General features: G+C 35.3%; 1 long non-coding RNA gene across 2 annotated transcripts in view; it reads right to left on the bottom strand.

The window, feature by feature from the left end:
* Positions 1-1,145: 1,145 nt before the first annotated feature.
* The window catches only part of LOC129392338 (uncharacterized), a 64,527-nt gene continuing 43,207 nt past the window's right edge, over positions 1,146-22,465 (bottom strand). Inside the window, exons 1-4 of one of the 2 annotated variants that reach the window (XR_008618094.1) lie at positions 10,862-11,079; positions 6,074-6,340; positions 4,978-5,332; positions 1,146-1,249 (exon numbers count right to left, since the gene is read on the bottom strand). This is a non-coding gene — a long non-coding RNA (uncharacterized lncRNA). Of the gene's footprint in view, positions 1,250-4,977; positions 5,333-6,073; positions 6,341-10,861; positions 11,080-22,465 lie in introns of those variants that run through there. The other variant, XR_008618095.1, reaches the window with a different exon arrangement.

Here is a 22,465-nt window from a genome sequence, read left to right on the forward strand (position 1 = left end):
CTCACAGTACTAAAATTTTAGAAGGAATGTTTTAAAATTAAATGTAAAACTCCTGTTTCCTTAATATTTATTGAATATATGTGATATGTCAACTGTGCTTAGTTCTGGGGATGTGTAATCTCTGTTCCCATGAGGTGGAGTAGGAGGACTGAAATAGATTCTTTAAATAGATCACTTACAATACAACGAAATAAGTGCAATGAGAGATGTGGAAAGGGTATTATAAAAACATAGAGGGTAAGGAGATAAGGGGAAAGAGTGAAAGAGTCACTGATAGTTTTCTCAGTCTAAAATCAATTTAAATAGGTAAAAAGGAGTTCAGCAGGTGAAAAGGTGATGGAAGGGCATTTCAAACAGAGATCATGCATCCAAAAAAGCCAGGCATGGGATGATGTAAATGCATAGAACATCATAAATATAAAACCTGAGTGACAACAGTGAAGCTAGAGCATCAGACAGATATGGAGACATTATAATAAAAATGTACGCATTTTTTTCTAGAGCCTAAATAAATTGTAAAAAGATGAATGGCATATTTAGATTCATATTTTAAGTGGGCCTCTGTGATTTTAATTTTGATACCGCTTAAAACAATATTAAAATATTAACTATCTCATCATACATTTTTAGTTGACATTTTTCTTAAGTTAATTTGAAATTCACATGCCGTCTTAAGAAAAATACAAAGAAATGTTGTGTACCCTTTACCCAGTTTCCCATATTGGTTAATACTTTGAAAAATTAGTACAATATTGTGATAGGATACTGACATTGATACGATCCACTAATCTTATTTACACTTCCCTAGTTTCACTTCTACTTATTTGCCTGTGTTTGTGTGTGCACACATGCACATGTTTAGTTCCATACAATTTTGTCACCTGTGTACGTTTCTGAATCAACCACCACAGCCAAGATACTAAACAGTTCCTTGGTCACAAGGATACCTGTGTTGCCTTTCTGTAACCATACGCTCTTGCCCTTCCTTTACCCTCCCTAAATCTAGGCAACCAATAATACATTCTCATTTCTAAAGTTTATTTCAAAAGTTACATACATAGAATCATACATTATATAACTTTTGAGATTGGCTTTCACACAACATAATTCTCTGGAGATTCATCCAAGTCGTCGTGTATATTAATAGTTCATTCTCAATTATTGCAGAGTAATATTCCATGGTATGTATTTACTACAGTTGTTTTGCTCTTTAAATCTTGAAGGATATCTGGGCTGTTTCCAGTTTGGGCTATTAAAAATAAGATTGACTATTATGAATATTCATGTAGAGGTTTTGTGTGAACACAAGTTTTCATCTCTATGGAATAAACAACCAGTAGTGCAATTGCTGGGTTGAATTGTAATTACAGCTCTAGTTTTATAGAAAACTGCCAAAGTATTTTCTAGAGTGCCTGTGCCATTTTACATTCTCACCAGCAGTGTAAGAGTTACGCAGTTTCTTTACTCCTTTCCACTATTCAACATTTTCACTCTATTTTAGTCATTCTGATAGCTAAGTAGTGATATCTCATTATGATTTTAATTTTTATTTCCTTAATGTCTAATGATGTTGAATGTTTTTTCATGCGTTTATATGCCATCTGCATATCCTCATCAGTGAAATGTCCAGTCATGCCACTTGCCCATTTTCTAATTGGATTTTTAAAAATATTCCATGTGTTCATAGATTTTCCTGTTGTCTATTTTAATTTGATTCTTTTATGAACAGAAAAGATACTCTCTATACTTTCAATTCTTTAAATTTATGATATAAGCTATAGGCTATTTTGGTGAATATTTCATTTTGGAAAAATGTTTATTTTGCCGTTATTGGTTGTTATTCAATATGTAACAAGTAGATCTTGCTAGTTGACTGTGCTGGTCCACGTATCTTTGATTTCTTCATAGACCTACTCAAACTGCTCAGTAGCATGTTGCTCAGTCTCCATGTATTGGTGATTTTTCCAGGTTTCTTCTTGTATTCGATTTCTACTTTCATATCATTGTGATTGAAGAAGATGCTTGTTATGATTCCAATATTAAATTTGTTGAGGCTGGTTTTGTGTTTTAACATATGGTTTATCCTTGATAAAGTTCCATGTGCACTTAAGAAAAATGTGTATTTTGCTTTATTTGGATGAAATATTCTACACAAATCTATCAAATCCATCTGGTCTAATGTTTCATTTAAGGCTACTCTTGTTGAATTTCAGTCTGGATGATCTATCCATTAATGAAGGTGGTGTATGAAAGTCCCCTACATTATTTTGTTGCTGTCAGTTTCTTCATTCAGGTCTGGTAATAATTGTTTTATATATTTTGATGCTTCTATGGTAGGTGTATATATATATTAATAACTGTTATGTCTTTTTTTGCTTTGTCTTCTTGATGAATTGTCCCCTTTATCATTATATACTGTCCATCTTTGTCTCTTGTTACTTCTTTTAGCTGGAAGTCTCTTTTGTCTGATATGAGTATGGTTATACCCACTTTCTTTTGGCTGCCATCTGCTAGGAGTATCATCATCCATCCCTTCACTTTGAGCCTATTTTTGTCTTTATAGCTGAGTTGAGTCTCCCGAAGGCAGCATATAATTTGGTTTTGTCTTTTAATCAATCCAGCTACTCTGTCTTTTGATTGGTGAACTCAATCCATTTATATTTAGGGTGATTATTAATAGATAAGGACTTAGTACGGCCATTTCATCTTTTGTTTTCTGGTTGTTCTATATCTCCATTGTTTCTTTTTCCTTGTGTTTCTGCCTGCCATTTTACTTTGGTGCTTTTCTATCACGGTTTTCTGTTTCCTCTTTTCTTTACGTTTTGTGTCTCTGCTCTAGATTTATGACCTCTGGTTACCACGATGTTTGTATAAAACAACTCATAGATAAAATAGTCCTTTTTCTGCTGACAGCATCTTATCTTCATTTACCTACACAGGTTCCATCCTTTTCCTCTTCCTCTTTTGTGTTTTTGTTGTCTCAAATTATCCCTTTTATATTTGGAATTTGTTACCAAATTGAAGTAGCTATAGTGATTTTTTTCCTTTTTCTCCCTTTAAACTTTATGCTATAATAATGTTTTTAAAAACCTATTCTGATTAAAGGTTGTAATTTTCTGATTCTGTCATTTGTCATCTTACTCAAAGTTTTGTGTACTTTTTCCTTTTTCTGGTAGAAGAACACATTTCAACATTTCTTATAAAGGTCTAGTGTTGATGAACTCCCTCAGCTTTTGTTTGTCTGGGAAAGTATTGCTCGTTCCTATCTAAATGATAACTCCTCTGGACAGAGTAATCTTGGGTGACAGTTTTATCATTCAGTATTTTGAGAATGTCATTCCACTCTCTCCCGACCTGCAGAGTTTCCGCCGAGAAATCTACGGATTGCGTAATGGGGGTTCCTTTGTAGGTTACCATTCTTTTTCCCCTGGCTGCCTTTAAATTTCTTTCTTTGCCATTGACTTTGGACAATTTTAATATAATGTGCCTTCAAGAAGGTCTTTTTGCATTGAGGTAATTATGTGTTCTCTTAGTTTCATGGGTTTATACATCCAGTTCCTTCCCCAGTTTGGGGAAGTTTTCAACTATTATTTCTTTAAATAAACTCTCTGCTTATCTTCTTCTTCTCCTCTCCTTCTGGGATACCCTTTACCTTAATGTTGCCCTTCCTAAAAGAGTTAGATACTTCTGATACAATTTCCTCAATTTTTTAAAATTTCTCTTTCCTCTTCCACTTGTATCATTTCTAGATATCCATCATTGATCTTACGAATTCCCTCTTCCATATACTCTGCTCTCTATCCAACGCTTTTTTTTTTTCTAATTTATTTATTTATTTATTTTTGGCTGCATTGGGTCTTCATTGCTGCACAGGGGCTCTCTCCTTGCGGCGAGCAGGGGTACTCTTCGTTGTGGTGCGTGTGCTTCTCATTGTGGTGGCTTCTCTTGTTGCGGAGCATGGACTCTAGGTGTGCAGGCTCAGTAGTTGTGGCCCGCAGGCTTCAGTAGTTGTAGCTCGCGGGCTCCAGATCACAGGCTCAGTAGTTATGGTGCACGGGCTTAGCTGCTCCCCGTCATGTGGGATCTTCCTGGACCAGGGCTCGAACCCGTGTTCCTTGCATTGGCAGGTAGATTCTTAACCACTGTGCCACCAGGGAAGTCCCTCCAATGCTTTTTAATGCATACTTCATCTCATTTATTGTGCTCTTCAGCTCCAGAATTTATCTGGTTCTTTTTTAGAGTTTCAGTCTCTTTGGTAAAGTATTTATTCTGTTCATTAATTTTATTCCTGAGCTCACTGGACTGCCCAAGTGTTCTTGTAGCTCACTAAGTTCCTTCGTGACAGCTATTTTGAGTTCTCAATATTCCATGATGCGATATTCCATGACGTTAAGTTTGGTTTCTGGAGAATTGTTGTTTTCTTTTTGTGGTACAATGTTACTGTGATTCTTCATGAGTTCACGAGTTGTTCCTCTGCTGACATATCTGATGCAACAATGCCTTTCTACCTGATTCTAATGATTCAATGGGTTAGAAATTAGAGGCTTTTCTTGTTTTCCAGTAGGTGGCGCTATAGCAGAAGGTTTGGTTTCTCTTTTCTGAGCTGCCTCTGGTGATACATGAGAGTCAGCACCCTCCACCACTTCTGTCGGAGGGGTTGTGCCATGGCCGCATTATTGCTTCTTGTGCCTTCAGAGTTGTTAATGCCTTTCTGCTGCCAGTGTCACTGGCATTGCTGCCTAGGGCACTGGAATAGTGGGCTCTCCCACTGTGTCTGGGATCCCTTGACTCACAGGCTCCACCTCCACAGGGGGGTGTGGGAGCTGGAATTAACTGGGTCCTTCTGTCCTATCTGGCGTTTGTAAGTTTCACAGGCTCTGCTAGTGTGGGTGGAGGGGGCAGGGGGCCAGAGTCATGGGCACCTCAGTGGCTGGAGGGACGGAGTCCCAGGCCCCACCACCATTGTTGCCCAGTTACCTGAAGCCGTGGGCACCACTGTGACCAGGAGGCTGGAGTCATGTTCTCTGGGGCTGCAGGCTCTGCTGCTCTGGGCAGAGGGCTGGGATGGCAGGCACCACCTCTTCTGTTCTCCATGGTTCCACCTCCTCTACGTTTTCCAGTCACCCGCCTTTAGGTGTACAAATGTATGGAATTCTCTGGTGTCCTGGTGCATTGGGCAGAGCCACCTTTGTCGAGTTGTGGATGTTTTATTCATTGCAGATTGAAGGGGAGAGCCAAAGGGAGCTTATCATCTGCCATTCTGTGGACTTCACTCCTGTGTCAATTCTTATGTATCATGTTGTCTTATAACTCAAATCCAATACATGAATACCTTTAAACAAATTAGCATTATCTCACAAAAATTCTTATACTTTCCTTCCTTCATTACTTAAGCTTTCATATTTCAAATTGTGAAAAGTACAACATGCCCATATATCTCTAACTGCTACAATTGAAAAGGTTTTTCCTTTAGCTACCTAACATTCAATGGAGAAAAAAGCTTCCTGATGTATTCTCAATGGTGATAATAAACTTTGAAAGTACTTTCTGATGGTACTAAACAACCACCAAAATGTCTGAATAATTACCTAAATATATTTGCACACTTTATAAAAAAATAATATCGTTCCTTTGCAATTTCTTAGTAAACAAAAAATTGTGTATCACAATACATTAAAACTTGAGTGTATACTGAATATTACCTTGAAGTAATAACAATGGCAGGTAATTTATAGCTCACTGAATATTTTCTTTCTTGCATTTAATAATTAAAGATACTCTGTCTAGTCATTTCATTATCCAAGAGACAGTTACTTGGACATTAGAAAGTACAGGTTCAAAATCATTACTTAATATCTGCAACAATGAAGATCACAGAGAAGTACCCAATATTAAATTAATCAATTTTAGTCATTGAAAGTAATTTAGAAAATAAGTCTATCCATCTGAACATTTTAGAAATACACTGGTGAGAATCAACAAAATTAAAACTAATGTCCAATTCAAAACTTAATATCAGAATTGAAGAGAACAGTACACAAGACCAAAATTTAATGATAAAATTTATTCATACCTTCAAGTCTCTCCCTTTAATTTTTCTTTAGGACTTGTCTCAGCTAGATGGCAACTCACTTTCCTCTGATGTGCTCTTTAATCTCCATCAGTGCAAAAGCTTACTACCTTCTCATGATTTACACACTTAGCCTTTTGGAAGATGAAAATCATTGAAGTGATTTGTTGGTTTCTTGATTGATTTTGTAATCAATGCCAAACTACTTCATAGCTGCTGTTCCTAGGTCAGAATATCCACACTTCCCATTAAGCTCTTGAATCAAAAGTACTAATGTGATAGTAGAAAGAGACATATCCCAAAGAAGAAATAAATCAAAACAGAAATCTCCCCAAAGAAAAGGATATTCACTTACAGTGAATAATCAAAGCAAATTACAAAAAACAGGAAGCACAACAGTTAATTCTATAAAACTGTGTAAAAATATTTGTATGGTGCATTACTAAGTCTGTTCATAAAAATATAGTACAAGTCAATCTTGAGTAAATACAGAAATACTCTGACAGAGCGGTAATCAATAAAGAAAAAGGCAGTTAACAACAGAATAATTATTAATGGTTTTCATGCTTCAAAAGACAGCACACAGAACCTATTCAAATTGATCACTGCTATAAAATTCCCATTTCCATCAACTGAATGTGTTTTTCTGGAACCATTGAAATTCAATCACTTGTGCATACTACTACTTAGAATGACCATTTTTATGAGTAGTAACATGGCTTTTCATGTCATTTGCATTCATATAATTTTGTATATAATTACTTATTTTCATCAAAGATTTCCAACTGTTAACTGTGTTTAAATAACCAAAATTCATGCGTAGTCATCACCTCCATTAAATTAGACCTCTTGGATTATTCTGAGTGTTCTTTGGAGGACATGATTCCTAATCTCTCATATAATCAATTGAAATTACACTTTGGGTTCATATATTGGTCAGAAAGGATAGATCAATATAGCATGGATTGGTCAGGACCCACAGGAATCCTGTCCCTTGAAGAGCCATAATGTTACATACTTCCAGGCAGTTGTGACTTTTGAGTAGCAACTGAGCAACTGTATGTGTCACAGACAATACTAGGGGTTACTGGTTACATGATACTGCTTGACAAGGTTGCTGTAGCTATACTCTTATATATTTTGAATGTGTATGTGTGTATATGTGTGTGTGTGTGTGTGTGTGTGTGTATGTATTTCCCAAGGGCAAACCACTTGGATGTGATTTTATAGGAATTCAGTGAATAAACCTTTTAGTAATCAAATTTCAAAACAGGTGGGTTTAACAAGGTCATATATATAACTTTACTGTAGAAATGTTTAGAGTCAATATATGAAAATAAGCTTAAATCTCTATCAGTCAGGGTTCTCCAGAGAAACAGAACCAATAAGATATGTGTTTTATACATATACACATACATATACACATGCATATACGCATGCATATACATATATACATAGGCATATACATATATATATGCATAGGCATGTACCTTTATCTATCAAGACAGAGAAAGATTGATTTTATTTATTATAAGGAATAGGCTCAAAGGATTATGAAGACTGGTAAATTTAAGTCTGAAGTGTGGTCCAGCAGACTTGAGAACTAGGAGAGCCAATGGTGTAGATGAAGTCTGAAGGTGTCAGCTGAAGAATTCACTTAACTCGGGGAAGGGTCATTCTATTTGATCTATTCAGGTTTTCAGCTGATTGGATGAGGCCTGCTCACATTCTGAAGTACAATCTGCTTTACTCTACCAATTAAAATGTTGTGTGACATAATCATTGACTAAGGGGAACAACTACCAATCAATAATCTCTTTTCATACTTTCCTCTCCATATCATCCCAATCCTTTTGTAACATACAATTGAATTTTCTGCATTAAAGATTATCTATAACCTCCTAATTGGCAAAAGTGGCATTTTTTTTCTGCCCTTAGATTACTTGATAGAATATTTAACTTTGATGATCCTTCATTCCTTTTTTTTCAGTTTGTTTCTTTTGTCGTGATCTAATAGCTTTGTCCAAGTTGTCTTCTAAAACCAGATGCAACTCTCAAAGCCAGTTGTAATTAATTCTTCCTTTAAAAGATTAGCTAATGTGTTCTTTCCTTTTTATTTCTATTGCCACTGCTCCAGAAAAGGATACTCATCATCTTCCCAGACTAATTCAATACCTTTCTGTTATACTTGTTTTCCATCCTGCCTTCCACATACCCAAAATTTACCACTGCCGCTGCCAGACTAACACTTCAAAATCACAGTTCTTTTCATATCAGCCCCTTTGTCAAATCATTCACTAGCTTATTTATAGAATTTGTAGTACTTCACTGTATGGCTTAATTTACTTTCCCTTATGCATAATAATATTCATCTGTTGTTGTCTGCTTCCCACCCCAGAATATTTCAGGTACCCACATGAGTTTGCATCAGTTCTTCTAAAAGTGAAGGGCATATCCCTTCTTCTGTAGGTGAACTTCTTAAGGATCTTGTTTAAGTATTACCTCCCCTATGATGCCTTTCTTCATTCTCCCTGGACACGCATGATGCACATCAATCATTATTTCTGCTCATTCCCACCAGGATCTTTACAGTTCCTAATTTCCCTGCTTCTAGTGATATTCTCTAAATAGTTGTATGCCTGGAGGATTCTCCTTGGTCTACATGTCTTAACTCAGATTTTATCTCCTCACAGATGTTTTCCTTGACTTAACTCAGTATAATCTTCATAATACTTTTCAGTGCCTAAATTTATCTTTGTTGTATTTATTCACCTTTTTTTTAAACTATCTCATGTACTCGATGTAAACTCTTATGGAGACAGCAATCTTTTATTAAGACAATTATTTCAGAGCAGTTTTAGGTTCACAGCAAAAATGAAGGGAAGGTACATATATCTCCTGCTCTCACACATGCATAGTCTTCTCCGTCAGCATCCTCCACCAGAGTTGTACATTTGTTACATCTGATGAACCTACACTGACAAATCACAGTCACTCAAAGTCCATAGTTTACATTATAGTCACTCTTGATATTTTACATTCTATGGGTTTGGACAAATGCATAGTGACACATATCCAACATGATGGTAACATATACAGTATTTTCAATGCCCTATAAATCCTCTGTGCTCTGGCTATTTATCCTTTTCTTCCCACAAACCGTGGCAACCATGGTTCTTTTAACTGACTCTATAGTTTTGCCTTTTCCAGAATGTCATGCAGTTGGAATCATACAGTATGTAGCCTTTTCAGATTGGCTTCTTTCACTTAGTAATATGAATTTAAGTTTCTTTCATGTGTTTTCATGGTTTGATAGCTCATTTCTTTTTAGCACTGCATAGTATTTCATTGTTTGGATGTATCATGATTATATCTCTAATCATCTACTGAAGGACATCTTGGTTGTTTCCAAATTTTGGCAATTATGAATAAAGCTGCTATAAACATACATATGCATGTTTTACATATGGATATAAGTTTTCGACTTTTTTGGGAAAATACCAAGGAGCACAGTTATTGGACTGTATACTAAAAGTATGTTTCATTTTGTAAGAAACCTCCAAACTGTCTTCCAAAGTAGTTGTATCATTTTGCATTACCGTCAGTGATGATTAAGAGTTCCTGTTGCTCCATGTCTTCATCAGCATTTCACGTTGTCAATGTTTTGAAGTTTTGCCATTCTAGTAAGTATGTAGTGGTATCTCATTGTTTTAATTTACATCTCCCTGATGACATATGATGTGCAGCATCTTTTCATATGCTTATTTATGTGTATATCTTAATTGATGAGGTGTCTGTTCAGTCCATTTCTAAGTGGGTTTTTTTTTTTTATTGTTGAGTTTTAAGAGTTCTTTGTATATTTTGGATAATAGTCCTGTGTCAGATGTGTCTTTTGCATTGTTTTCTTTTCTCCTGTTCTGGTTTTTACGCTGGAATTTAATTTTTTTTCTCATGGAAGGTGCTCAATAAGTATTGGCTATGAATTTTTTATCACAGTTTTTAAATACTTTTCTGTTACCTTAATAGGATTTTTTGAGAGATAAGACATATAACTTATTTTTGTGCCCTATCTCATCACATAGTTTGGAATATGTTAACTGTTAAATTATGTTTGTTAAATGGGTCACAATCTTAAAAATTTTTTAAATTGAAGTATAGTTTATGTACAATATTACGTAAGTTACAGGTGGACAACATAGTGATTCACAATGTTTAAAAGTTCTACTCCATTCATAGTTATTATCAAATATTGGCTATATTCCTTATGTTGTACAATATATCCTCATAGCTTATATACTTTATATACAATGGTTTGTACCTCTTATTCCCTTACCCCTATCTTGGATCATAATCTTAACCAAATATTAGCGCAAGTATTTGAGAAACAGTGGAACATGGTGGGAAAATATAACTCAAATGTTTGAGTACTTCTGAAATGATAGGAACTCTGGTGAGGAGATTTTATACTGTACGTATTACAGATAAGGAAACAACAGTAAGAGATTTTATCAAATTATCTAGTTTATGAGAATGGGGCCTATATTCTTATCTCAGCATACCTGAATGCAATATTTTGCATCTTATGCTCTTCTATTTGGATTCAGGCAGGAAAAAAACTCAAAAAATAACACTGGCTTTCACTTGAGTTTCAATTTCCTCATTGCACAACAGAAGACACAGTAATAACTACTTTATATTTTTTAAATCATGCAGATAAAATAAGATAATGTATCTCTAATGCTTAGCTCACTTGATATGTAATACTGTGAGGTTACATTTAGCCGTTTATACCTTAGAGTTAATGATAGGCAGTGGCCTCACTGTTGAAGAGGAGGAAATACAGTGTGCAAACCATGGTTATCTGTCTCTTGTCTGAAGGAAGCCCTTACTGTACTCAGACTTTTCTGTTTAGGGCTAAGGGATTTCCACATCATCAGCTAGGTATATACCATGGATCCTAAGAAATGGAATCACAAAATTAAGTAAATTTCACTTCATACTATTATCTGTGTTGTTTTCTTCAGGTTACATATCAATCAAACCAAATGGTACAAAAATCACATATGGAAACAAGAAGATTATGTAGAAATAATCATAGTATATAATTATAATCATAGAATAAAGCAATACTCCCCATCTTTTTTAGTTGTCTTAAATAAGGTCCATTCATATTTTAAACTCTTTTAGGGACATTTTAAGTATAACTAGTTGAGTTATCTATCACCAAAGTTTTAAAAAAGACAAACAAGATATAAATTAATCCTGGTCTATGTAATTCCAGAATTCACATTTATCATTAAAAGCCAAACAAACCTGACATACTTTGTAGTGAGGAACAGTTACTGTACAGTTGTAAAGGGTACTTTTTCCACTCTAATTTTATATGTAAGTCTTATATTTATAAAGAGACACATTATTTTGGAACACATAAATTTAACTATGAGAGAGGAAATTTCTTGATATGTATCTACAAGCGGTTCTCAATAATTCAAGAGTGGTTTTTAGTGATAAGATCTTGGGACCACTGCCATCTTTTAATCAAGTTCTATTTGAAATTCTGAAATATTAATACTACTTCAATTAAGTAAAATCAATTTCTATTACCAGAATAATTTCAATAGAATTTAATGGAAAATCTTGAATAGTTATGAGTCACCTCCTGTTAATGAACACATCAAAACTTCAGTGGATAATTAGAAGTATGAAAGAAATATGTATATTCAAGTAGAATAGCAACTCTCAAAAACAAGTCTAAGTTTTAGTTCAATACATAGTGGACTTACACTCTATCATAAATGTTTAAATTCAAGCCTTAATAAAAAACTATTGGATATTTTACTTTTATAATGCATGTCTTTCTAGTTTAGAATTCATACTTTCAGTAAGTTGAAAAATAAAAACCAAAAATTCCAACAGGTCCACTTCCAGTTAGTGTTTTCCTTCAAACCGAAAGTGACATATAGAGCAACATTTAAAGTAAAACTCCCCTCATGGAGTAACACTAAATGGTACCATGCCCTTCTTTCTTGGAGATACAGACCCTTAAAATAATTGAGTTTTACCAAAGATGTCCAAAAGTTTTTCTAAATATACTAGAGTAGGACCATTCTGACACAATAACATATGCCACAAACTGCCAAAGGCTATAAAATGTGCCACCAGTATAAATTGTTTTAAAAACAGAGTTGGGCAAGTATTTGGAGAAAAGAAATACTGAAGGGCAGATCTGCTAAATCAAAAGGAAGCGATGGACAATAAAAGCCAAGCTACTGAATTCTTGCAAGATTTACTGCAAATTCTTCCTGTGCAGTAGCCTCATTTTTTTTTTTTCTTGTAAGGAAAATGAAGTTATTACAAGGTATCATGCCAAATCTCATGAAATGTCATGACAAAGCACTAAAAAATGGTCACTTTCTGCATGAAGCTCCTGAAGATAATTCTGTAGCATTAAAACTCCCCAGTGAACTACAGCTATTTTTAGGGGGAAAAAAAACTTTGTTCATTTTATTTAATTTCTTAATACAGGACATTTTTTATTATTTTGTGGTTTTACATTTAACATTTATTTGGAAGACTTCCAGTAATGTCACTGTTCATGGAAACTAACCTGTTATTTTTTAATAAGGAAGAAGTCATTGACTTCTTCCCAGATAGGGCATGTATTTAGCTTTGTCTTTCCAGTAAACAAGATGTATTTCAGTTTTAGTCACTTTCCCTGACCCATGTATTACTAAATACATTTATTTATACAACTGAGATTTATTTAACAAAATTAAACTAACAGGCATATGCAGAGATGTGACGCATGATGATGGTGTTATAAATACTACAGTAGTTACCTACAAATATTGGGTCAAACTCAGTGGATCAGAAACTGAGTTCTCTAAGCCAGACACAATTCCCCGCCAACACACTGTCATTCTTTCTGTAAACCTCTTTAATTGAATCACTCCAGAATCCTTTCCTCAAACTGTAAACGTTGGAATCAACCTTGGGTGCTCTTCTTCCCTTATACCTACTATGATGGACTCAGAGATGTTCCACCTCCCAAATCTCCCTGCAAAGATGCTCTTGTTTCCCAGGTACTAACAAAGGCTGTCACCAGACAGTCTTTGGCAGTTGGCCCCTTCAGGGGTTGCCTCGGCTTCAGTGAACTGCCTCATCCAAAGTCATACTGTTGGGCGTGTAGCCTACATCCAATGATTAATTTTACAGGGAGTATAGAAACCTACTAATCTTAGCCCAAAGCAGGACATCTCTGACCAGGAATTTCAGCCTCAGGATCCCCGTTAGGTCTGCTGAGACTGTTTGCACTATATCACAGCTGGATTTCTCTCTCTGCCCATCCCTTACTTCTTTCCCCTTTCTAAAGGTATTGATAACATCATCAACCCTTATAAACACCCTGAACACTAAACTGTCTCAAAAACTGTCTTTTTTCTAGCATATAGAAACCTATATGTTATCCTTTCATACATCACCCCTTAAATATTTTCAGTTGTACCTCTAATTATATAAAAAAATCCATCTAGTTTTATCATCTTCATTGATTCTGCCTCATTATAGTCTATCATTTCTACATGAGGTCAAAGAGAGACCTCCTAACTGAGGTCATCTTTTCTAGTCCTGTACCTTCAAGTACATACCCCACACAACCTGAAAGAGCTTTAGTGCAAAATAGATTGTCTCTTTCTTTATTCCCTTAGTGATCACCCAACAACTACAGAATAAGGTTTATCTCCTTTACACTGCACGCCAAGCCTTCTATTTTTAAGTCATGGTGTACTTTTTCAATCGCAACACATTTTATTCAATCTTGTATACCCTGGACTTCAGCCTTGCTCACTGTTTCTTCTTCCCTAAATGTCTGCTTCCCCTCACCCTTGTATGTTTGCATTGATTTCTCTTCCTGAAACATTATTCTTTGTCTTGTAAATTTTTCTTCCCAGATTCAGCTAAAACCACACTTTCTCTCTGATGCCTTTTTGAATTAAATCCTCTCCGACCTCCAAAACTGAGTTGAGTGCTCCTGCTCTCTGCTGCCACAACTCTCTGTGCATATGTCAAAAGACATTGTTGGAATTCCCTGGTGGCGCAGTGGTTAAGAACCTGCCTGCCAATGCAGGGGACACGGGTTCGAGCCCTGGTCCGGGAAGATCCCACACACCACGGAGCAACTAAGCCCGTGTGCCACAACTACTGAGACCGCGCTCTAGAGCCCACGAGCCACAGCTACTGAAGCCCGCATACCTAGAGCACCGCAACGAAGAGTAGCTCCTGCTCGCCGCAACTAGAGAAAGCCTATGCACAGCAACAAAGACCCAACAGCAGCCAAAAATAAAATAAATAAATTTATATAATTTAAAAAAACGTCATGTTGTATAATTTTACTTTATCAATCCATTGCTTTTATTAGAATTTAGTTTCCTGATGGTTGTGAATGCCTTTACATCTTTATCAAAGGCACTGGCACATAGGTGTTCTGTAACTTACATAGGCTCTGAATAACTAATGAACACATTAAATAAGTACTTTAAAATTCTTTTCTCAGTTGAAAATAATTATGGTTAGTAGAGAAACAAACAATATTGATATAGATGGGCTTTGATTTGTCTGATAAATTTTACATTCATCCGACAAACTTTACTTCTGAGGAGCCCTATAAGTGGATAATTTTCTATATAGGATTTCTATCTTTCAAGCATTGATTAAAAGAGCTTTGATGAAGATAACATTTAGTCTGATATGATTTAAAATTACTGCTTAAGTCCTTTTATAAACATTTGGCCTTAATATTAAAGAAAATAAATTTTGTAACCAAAGGTTTCCTCTCTTAAAATATGAACTAACTTAACAAAGAGGCTATAAAATGACATATACTGTGTGCTCGACATGTGTGGGCTGGTTGCATATTTACATTTATCTTACATGTATACAATTTAAAGAGATAAATCACACTTATTTTCATATTTTATATATATGTGTACAGATATAGATTTTAATGCTCTACAGTCTTAAATTCAGAGGGACAAATAAAGGCCAAACTATAATTTCTCTGATTTATCTTATTTTTTCAAGTTCTCTTTTTTATCAATCTTACCTTTAAATTAATGTGTAGGGTCTAAATCAATATCCTTCCAGGGCTTTTGTTACCTTATCTTGATGTGGTGTTTCTGAACTAATGATAAAAATGCAGCTTATGTTTAGGTTTAGCTCTTCAATTTGAATCTACTGAAGGGTGAACGTATTTCTTTGAACTATCACAACCTTTTACATTAAAAATAATTATTTTCTGTTTTAATAAAACAGCAATATTGTTGTTCTTTTTCTTCTCCTTCTCCTTCTTCTTTAGAAACTTTTAGCTAATTCTTTCCAGTGTTATTACTCTTCTTTGTAGATTCTCCCTGCAGGAAATTTAAACATTCAAAAATAATTTTCCAAAAATTATTGAGGGATCTACAAATGTCATTCAGCATGATTTTCTGTGATTACCTGCATCAGACTCACTGAGAGTATGTCTGTGGGATTCCTTTTATTCGTTCAAAGTCACACATCCTTTATAAAAGAATATATAATTTTCTTTAAAGAATATAATTCTGCCTTCAGAAAAATACTTATAATAATAATAATTATAACAAGATTTTCTTCACTGAAAGAATAGACATTTTAGATTTCAGAGAACTTGTGTTCCATTTAACTATTTTTTAGACTAAATATTCCTCTCTTTTTAACAGTTTTTCATACATTATTTAATCTAGACCCTACCTTCTCTGGGTCACACTAACCATTCAAGTGCATTTTTACCTAGGTGAATACTAAAAGATGGTATGCAGAACTGAACACTAATGTTCCAGTAGGCTGATAGTGCAGAGTTGCAATGAAACTACCATTATTTAGGTAGGCTAAATCACTTTAGCTTTTGAACAAATCATGCTGGAACATATGATTCATCTGCCCATCAGAAACCACAGAAATGAAATGTTTCATTTTTTTCAAACACTGGTGATTTTCTTTCAGTATTTTTCCCCTTTCTCTGTCTCCTAAGTCTCCTTCATGCTTCTCTTAAAATATTTTGTTATCCATTTTCTTTGTAAATATTTGAAATTGTTTTTGTGACACCCATAAGCATGCTTTTAGGTTTTCTGTTGTTCTTTTTTTGTTTTTAATGGAAGAAATTTTGTGAAAGATCTCATTAGGTCCATTCTTTTATCTCAAATACCCACACTTGATACAATTGAATTGAGTGTTGTTTTTTTCTGATTCATTAATTTTTTGTAGTATTTAGATGAATTTCAGTCACATAATAGATGCTCGATTCATTTTTGCTATAATTGTCTGCAATAAAAAAAATAGATTGCAGCATGATTTTATCAATTGCAACCCAATTTAAAAAATTAAAAATCAGATAAAACATAACCATCCAAAATTTTCAGGACTGAAAGATAAAAATATCATAAATACCCAACCTAATTAAACAAAAATATATAAACCACTTTAAATATTGGTGTTTTAGATGATATTATTATTAAGCTACATAAGGAAAAATTCAAATCATATATTACATATAAAAGTAAGATAAAACTGTGTCTTAAGGCAGATTAGAGCTACATATAAAGCAATTTGGATGAATACTTTCAAATCTCATTAACTCATACCCTTGGGGTTGTTTGAGGTTATTTTCAAAGCTAAAGCTCCAAAAGAGAAACAGTTGACAGCCTCAGGAGGTTCTTAGACATTTGAGTGTTTTAGGAAAAAGAAATCTTATTTTAAACAAATGTTTTGTTGGTCAAAATTTTAAGGAGCACCAAATAAGTGAAGTAAATACACCAATATTTAAAAGTTATGGTAACTAGTTGAGGAACTGATGGATATTTCTTTGTTTTGCTGTATGTCTACATTTTCTAAATTTTATTTGATAAGGAGATTATGCTTTTTTAAACTCAGCAGCAATTTATTTGCAAGCACATGAAAGACAATACTTTAAAGATAAATCATAAAACCTTTTAAAATTAGTCCAATGATAGTTATGTATCAATTTTAGATACAGTAGTATAGTAAATGGCATTAATGATACATAAAGTGCATATTTTAAATATTATATCTTATTATATATGCAAGTTTTATCAAAAGCCATATATAATCAAAATGTATACTAAATGAAATGAGTACATAAACAGTGAAAATAGAAAATATTAATGTAATTAAATTCATAGGTACAACAAATATAGTAGATATTATTGAAAATATGAAGGTAAAAGGATATATCTTTAAGTTAATTATCTGTATATTCTTAAAATGACCAAAATTGGGTCAAACAGAGAAAGATACTGGGTGGGCCTAAAAGTGTCTTCAGTATTTTAAATAAAAATAAAAGACACATTTTTCATTTTCACCAAGAACTTTATTGAAAAATATATTCACCCTTTTGTTCCACTACTTTCTGCCATTTTTCAGGCAACTTCATAATTCCATCTTCCCAAAACTTTTTATCTTTTTGAGCAAAGAACTGTTCCAGATGCCTTTTAGAGTCTTCCAGGGAATTGAAATTTTTTCCATTAAGAGAATTTTGTAAAGACAGAGATGAATGGAAATCCAAAGGTGCAATGTCTGGTGAACACGGCAGATGAATCACTGTTCCGTGTGCCTTTTAGAGTCTTCCAGGGAATTGAAATTTTTTCCATTAAGAGAATTTTGTAAAGACAGAGATGAATGGAAATCCAAAGGTGCAATGTCTGGTGAACACGGCAGATGAATCAGAACTTCACAGACAAGCTGTAACAGTTTTTGCCTGGTCATCAAATAAACATACTGTTTTGTGTTATCCTGATGGAAGGTTTTGCATTTTTTGTTGACTAATTCTGGACACTTTTTATCGAGTGATGCTTTCAGTTGGTCTAATTGGGAGCAGTATTTGTTGGAATTAATCATTTGGTTTTCTGAAAGGAGCTAGTAATAGAGGACTTCTTTCCAATCCCACAATATACACAACATCACCTTCTTTGGATGAAGACCAGCCTTTGGTGTGGCTGGTGGTGTTTTTTTTGCTTGCCCCATGATCTCTTCCATTCCACATTGCTGGACAGTATCCACTTTTCATAGGTCATCACAATTTGTTTTAAAAATGGAACATTTTCATTACGTTTCAGTAGAGAATTGCATGTGGAAGTATGGTCAAGGTTTTTATCGCTTAACTTATGTGGAACCCAAACATCAAAGCAATGAACATAACCAAGCTGGTGCAAATGATTTTCAGCACTTGATTTGGATATTTTGAGTATGTCAGCTATCTCCTGTGTGGTACAACGTTGATTGTTCTCAATTAATGTCTTGATTTGATCACTATCAACTTCAACTGGTCTACCCAACCATGGAGTATTGTCCAGTGAGAAAACTCCAGCACGAAACTTCACAAACCACTTTTGACACATTCGATCAGTCACAGCATCTTCTCTATACACTGCACAAATCTTTTTTTTGCATTTCAGGTGCGTTGTTACCTTTCTTGAAATAATAAAGCATAATATGCCAAAAATGTTATTTTTCTTCCATCTTCAATATTAAAATGGCTACCCCAAAATTCACCAATTTTGATGTCTTTTTTTTAAATGCACGCTGATATGACAGCTATCACATACAGTCTAACAAAATTGTTTCGAATGAAGTTAAAGACAACTAAGTGCTACCAGAGCCATCTTATGGAAAAAAACGAACGAACCTTTTGGTCCACCCAATACTTTAAAATGCAAATATATAAAATAGAGCCTCAATCTGCCTTTTAAAGTATCTTTTATATTGTTTTGCATTTGTTCATTGTGTATTAGAATGTAAAATTAAGTTGGTGAAAACATCAGATGAATTAGCAAAATTACTTGAGATGCTCAAAAACAGAAAATAATACGTATGAATGAAATATTAATATAAAGATTTGGAAACTATTATACAATTGATCCAATAGGGCACATATACACACACACACAAACACACAAAAACATATATAAATATTATGGTGAGCCATTAGCACTTGATCATTGTGATTATTTATTTAAAATATTTAGGTTGTAGGTAAAGACACTTGAGGAAAACTGGCTCAAAATGTTGGAGGAAAAAGAATCTCTGGATCTGAGGAACAAACTAATATAAGTGAAAAATTATAAGATAAGAAAATATGGAGGGGCAGAGTCAAGATGGTGGCGGGGGAGGACGCGGAGTTCACGTATCCCCACAGCTAGGGCACCTGCCAGATGCTGATGGGAGACCTTGATGCCCAAGGAGACGGAAGGAACACCTGAGCGACTGGGTAGGATGTGGGGGGCGTGAGAGGGAGAAGTGGAGGCTGGACAGGACTGGCGCCCCTGAGGGGTGGCTTGGAGTGGGGAGGGGTTCCCACAACTGGAGGGACCCTCAGGGGCTCAGAGGTACAGGGGGAAGCATGCTGAGAGTTTCCCCTGCCCAATCAGGCCCGGGAAGGCTGTGGGGCTCCCGGGCCTGGTCCTCCACCCTCCGAAGTACCCTCTGAGCCGTGATGGTCCTAGGGGCATAGGAGGGAGGTGGGGGGAGAATAGGAGAGGCAGACAGGGAGGGGCTCTCCAGGATTGCAGGATCAGGGGAGGCATGGTGGGAGTTCCCCTTAACACTCAGCCCTGGAAAGCCTGCTGGGTTCTCAGGCCAGGTCCCCCGCCCTCGAAGGCCAGAGGCATGCCTGGGCCCCTTTTTGCTCCTGTTGAGCCTAAGCCCCACCGCCCCACCCCACCCCCCAGGGCCTTTTCTAGACCTGTGGGTCCTAAGCATAGGCCCTGCCCACCATCTAAACCCCACCCCAGCCTAAGCCCTGACCCCCACAGCCAAGGCCTTTTCCAGCATTTTTTTTTTCCTCCTTTGTTTTACTATTGTGGTTCTGTTCTACCTTCCGGTTGTTTTTTCATCTATATTTTTATTCTTTCTAACATATCTCTTAGTTTTCTAATTTTATTTTATACTCCTTGTTATTGTTCGACACCTTTTTTATTTCTTCTCTTTTTCCTTTTTTTTTTCTTGCCACCCACGTGGCTTGTGGGATCTTGGTTTAGGAACCAGGGGTCGAGCCAGAGCTCCTGGGGTGGGCGCTCCAAGTCCAAACCACTGGACTAACAGAGGACCTCAGACCCCAGGACCTCAGACCTCAGACCTCAGACCTCATTCATCAGAATGAGGTCTCCCAGAGGTCCTCATCTTGCCACCAAGACCCAACAGCCTACTCAACAGCCTACAAACTCCTCTGCTGGAAGGTTCAGGCCAAAAAACTAGTAAGACAGGAACACAATCCCACCCATCCAAAAAAAAAAAATGATGACAAAAAAATGTCACAGATGAAGGAGCAAGGTAAAAACCTACAAGAACAAATAAATGAAGAGGAAATAGGCAACCTACCTGAAAAAGAATTCACAGTAATGATAGTAAAGATGATCCAGAATCTCAGAAACAGAATGGAGGCACGGATTGAGAAAATACGAGAAATGTTTAACAAAGATCTAGAAGAACTAAAGAACAAACAGAGATGAACAACACAATAACTGAAATAAAAAAATACACTAGAAGGAATCAATAACAGAATAACTGAGGCAGAAGAACGAATAAGTGAGCTGGAAGAAGAATGGTGGAAATAACTGCCAAAGAGCAGAACAAAGAAAAAAGAATGAAAAGAATTAAAGACAATCTCAGAGACCTCTGGGACAACACTAAACACACCAATATTAGAATTATAGGGGTCCCAGAAAAAGAAGAGAAAAAGAAAGGGTCTGAGAAAATATTTGAAGAGATTATAGAGGAATCAGACAGCAAAAGCTAAGAGAATTCCGCACCACCAAACCAGCTTTACAACAAACACTAAAGGAACTTCTTTAGGCAGGAAACACAAGAGAAGAAAAAGATCCACAAAAACAAACCCAAAACAATTAAGAAAATGGTAACAGGAACATACATATTGATAATAACCCTGAATGTAAATGGATTAAATGCTCCAACTAAAAGACACAGACTGGCCAAATGGATACAAAAACAAGACCCATATATCTTCTGTCTGCAAGAGACCCACTTCAGACCTAGGAACACATGCAGACTGAAAGTGAACAGATGGAAAAAGGTATTCCATGCAAATGGAAATCAAAAGAAAGCTGGAGCAGCATTCTCATATCAGATAAAATAGACTTTAAAATAAAGACTATTACAAGAGGTAAGGAAGGACACTATGTAATGATCAAGGGATCAGTCTAAGAAGAATATATAACAAATATAAATATTTATGCACCCAATATAGGAGCACCTCAATACATAAGGCAAATGCTAATAGCCATAAAAGGGGAACTCAACAGTAACACAATAATAGTAGGGAACTTTAACACCCCACTTACACCAATGGACAGATCATCCAAAATGAAAATAAATAAGGAAACACAAGCTTTAAAGGACACAATAGACCAAATAGATTTAATTGATACTTATAGGACATTCCACCCGGAAGTGGCAGAATACACTTTCTTCTCAAGTGCACACAGAACATTCTCCAGGATATATCGCATCTTGGGTCACAAATCAAGCCTCAGAAGATTTAAGAAAATTGAAATTGTATCAAGCATCTTTTCTGACCACAACGCTATGAGACTGGAAATCAATTACAGGAAAAAAACTGTAAAAAACACAAATACACAGAGGTTAAACAGTGCACTACTAAATAACCAAGAGATAACTGAAGAAATCAAAGAAGAAATTAAAAAATACATGGAAACAAATGATAATGAAAACACGTCCCAAAAGCTATGGGATGAAGAAAAAGCAGTTCTATGAGGGAAGTTTATAGCAATCCAAACTCACCTCAAGAAACAAGAAAAATCACAATCTAACCTTATACCTAAAACAACTAGAGAAAGAAGAACAAAGAAAACCCAAAGTCAGTATAAGGAAAGAAATCATAAAGATCAGAGTAGAAATAAGTGAAACAGAAATGAAGAAAACAATAGCAAAATCAATAAAACTAAAAGTTGATTCTTTGAGAAATAAACAAAATTGATAAACCTTTCATCAGATTCATCAAGAAAAAAAGGGAGAAGATGCAAATCAATAAAATCAGATATGAAAAAGGAGAAATCACAACTGACATCGCAGAAATACATAGGATTATGAGACTACTACAAACAACTATATGCCAATAAAATGGACAACCATGAAGAAATGGACAAATTTTTGGAAAGGTACAATTTTCCAAGACTGAACCAGGAAGAATTAGAAAATATAAAAGACCTATAACAAGTAATGAAATTGAAACTGTAATTAAAAATCTTCCAACAAACAAAAGTCCAGGACCAGAGGGCTTCACAGGCGAATTCTATCCAAAATTTAGAAAAGAGCTAACACTGAACCTTC

This window comes from Physeter macrocephalus, chromosome 8 (genome assembly GCF_002837175.3).
Source record: "Physeter macrocephalus isolate SW-GA chromosome 8, ASM283717v5, whole genome shotgun sequence".
Taxonomy (NCBI): domain Eukaryota; kingdom Metazoa; phylum Chordata; class Mammalia; order Artiodactyla; family Physeteridae; genus Physeter; species Physeter macrocephalus.